This window comes from Elephantulus edwardii, unplaced genomic scaffold, assembly GCF_000299155.1.
Source record: "Elephantulus edwardii isolate Elephantulus edwardi_28Jun2011 unplaced genomic scaffold, EleEdw1.0 scaffold00006, whole genome shotgun sequence".
NCBI lineage: Eukaryota > Metazoa > Chordata > Mammalia > Macroscelidea > Macroscelididae > Elephantulus > Elephantulus edwardii.
In genome coordinates, this window is record NW_006399756.1 from 5,152,176 (window position 1) to 5,155,209 (window position 3,034).

The window sequence follows — 3,034 nt, forward strand, 5'->3', positions numbered from 1 at the left end:
GGTATGTGAGTGGATAGATGGAGATAATGGGTGGACAGGAAAGACAGCAGGTAGATAGATAAAAGGATGGAAGGGTGAATATACCCGAATGAAGCAATGAAGGAATGCAGGGCACCTACTCCAGATGATGCCACCACAGTGCCAGCTCTCCTGAATGTTCTGCTGTGTACCTCCTCAACAACAGTAACAAGTTCTTCATCAAGTGTTGTCCCTAATATTGTTTAAAATGGCAAGAATGACAAAAATAAGTTTTAAATGTTAAAAGCAGCTGCTAAAGTAAATAAGGAAGGTTCCTACTGGGTTTGGCATTTCTCATGGCCATGAGCTACAAAGCATTCTGGGTCCCCAAGCCCACAAAGGCCCAGGAGGTGTAACAGCCCCTTCCATCTGACCAGTCCATCTAGCTTGAACAGGAAGGAGGCACAAAGGGGGCAAAGGAATGATGTGCTCCGGGTCAAAGACCACCCATCAATGAGTGTGTGAGAGTGTGTGTGTGTGTGTGTGTGTGTGTGTGTGTGTGTGTGCTGAAACCCACACTTCTGGAAGGTGGTCCACTTTCCAAGCTGTCAAGGTTACTACTCCTCCTTCCGGGTTTCGGGAAAGACTGTTTCTCTGCCACTCAAGTCGCCTGCAGCAGGATTTCATGCAATGTTTGGATATTAGAATCAAGAAACTCATCTAAATAACTAGCGAACCAGCATTCGGGCGCGTGAGATAAAGGAGCTTTAGACTGTTATTCACTGTCTCCTTTTGCCTTTGGATAGAAACAGGTGGGAGGGATGTGGAGATAAGAGAGTAAAAAGAAATATATAAAAGAACCTTTCCCCACATTCTAATTGAGCTGATAGACACAATTCAAAGGCATTTTAATATCTTTCTGCAGTATAAAATATCTCTGAATGCCTTGTGTGCGAGTAGCCACCAACTATCATGTCTCCATCTAGTCCAAGAGGTCACAGTGCCCTAAATGGGCCGGTAGCTTAGGGAGTGGGCTGGGTTGTAAACCAATGTTAGTTTTATTAAACCAAGCATTTATTGCTTTTCCAAGACAGAGAGAAATAAGAATCTGTTTTTCCACATTTTCTTTTTCCATCAAATCTCTCTTAGGATAGAAAGCCATTTGTCCCATTATTGAGGGTCTTTGAAAATCCACTCACAAACAAAACAGGCTTAGCTGATCTAAAAATTATCTTTTTGCATTTAATTTTGCTCAGCTGCAAAGAGGTACAGCGATGAGACAGAGAAGGAGATTTAATCTCTTTAATCATCCTCCTTCTAAGCAGAAAGGTTATTGCAATTTGGGAAGAGATACACCATGAAATAGCCCAGTGCTGACTCACTCAGGCCATGGGGACCTGTAATGACCTCATGCAGTGACATGTGGTGCCCTGGCCATGCTGGTCAGGCCAGAGGCTCACTGCAGACTTAGCAGCATTCGGGGCATGAAGCCAGCACACACCCCCTCACCAAGAGCTGGTCCCCAGGCCTCGAGGAGGATCACGGGAGCAGTCCTTCCCAGTGTCCGCCCTAAGGCCTGTCTCACCTTCTCCACTGGGAACCCGGCCAGGAGTTACACTTTGCCTTCACTAGTCAAACAGGTTCTACCAGGAGGGAGACAGGAGTAGGAACAAATACACACACCTGTGACCTCACCTGGGAGGAGGCTGGCAAGGTCCCCACCAATGGAGACATTCCAGAAGGAAAGGGGAAGAGTGGAAAAGTGACACTTGAGATCACATGTCCATGCTGTGGCTTATTTGCAGGTGCTGGGCGTGCCATCCGGAGGGACCAGTCCCCAGAGAAGGAAGAACATGATGCCTGAGAGTCTGGAGGGTCAGAGAGAGAGAGAGAGGCAGACCCTGAAGGAGATGAGCTGACAAAGAGACTCTCATAATGGGTTCGAACACAGCACTGGTGGTGAGGACAGCGCAGGACTGGACAGCGGCTGGCTCCGTTGTGCCAGAGATTGGAATAGGTTGGCACTAATTCGACGGCATCAAACAGCCACTACAATCTAGGCCACCAGTGGCTAAAAGGAGTTTGCAGAAGCCCCTCAACCCATGCAGGGATTCAGGGCGAGGATCAGAATGAGTGGTCTTCCTTCTTATCAAATCTACATGAGTGATGAAGGCTGGAGAAGGGCAAAGGGAACATTTCAGAATGCCTACATCATCTTCTCAACAGCGGCGACCCTGCACAGAAGACACGGAACACAGACTTGCTGATCTGACAGAGACTTGGGGGGGGGCCTCCCCCGCATCTCCACCCCCAGCAACCACCCTTCAGTCCAACAAGAGACGGGTGCACAAATAACTCCGAGAAAAACATGCTCTTCAGAGCAACAAACCAGAAACCGATAGGGTCACATGTGCCCAAAGCCAAGGTCAGAAGGCAGGAAGGGGCAGAAGCTGGGCGCATGGAATCCAGGGAGGAAAGAGGACAGATGCCCTTCCGTGGAGGGATCGCAACCCACGTCAGGAAACAAAACGCGTCTAAACTGTGGAATGGCGAGAGCGTGCACACGGAATCCACGGGCGAGGCCAGCACTGAGTGGGAGGCATCGTCATTATTGCTGACAGCGTCCACGCTGAGGTCTCAGCAGTGAGGAATGACGCTGTCAACCCAAAGGCAGGCAGTTTGAATCTACAAGCTGCACCACAGGAGAAAGATGGGCAGTTTATTGCCTCTCCAGAACCTGCTGGAGGATCAGCTACGGGTCAGTTCCGACTCGGCAGAACATAACCACCACCACCTCCTGTGTCTCAGGCCAAGAATGGATCTTCTCTCTCAACTCCCTCTCCACGGACTCCTTCCACCCACCGTCTCATTAAGGGTCTTCCCTCTCCTTTTCCAAGCATGAATGATGTCCTTTCCCAAGGACGGGAGCCTCCTGACAACTTGTTTGCAAAGGGGTAAAAAAGGGAGCCCAAGCAGCCCTCATGTCCCAGCCAGCACACACAGGGCTCAGGGGTGAGGAGAGGAGAAGGGGATCCCAGCACACACAGGGCTCAGGGGTGGGGAGAGGAAGAAGGGG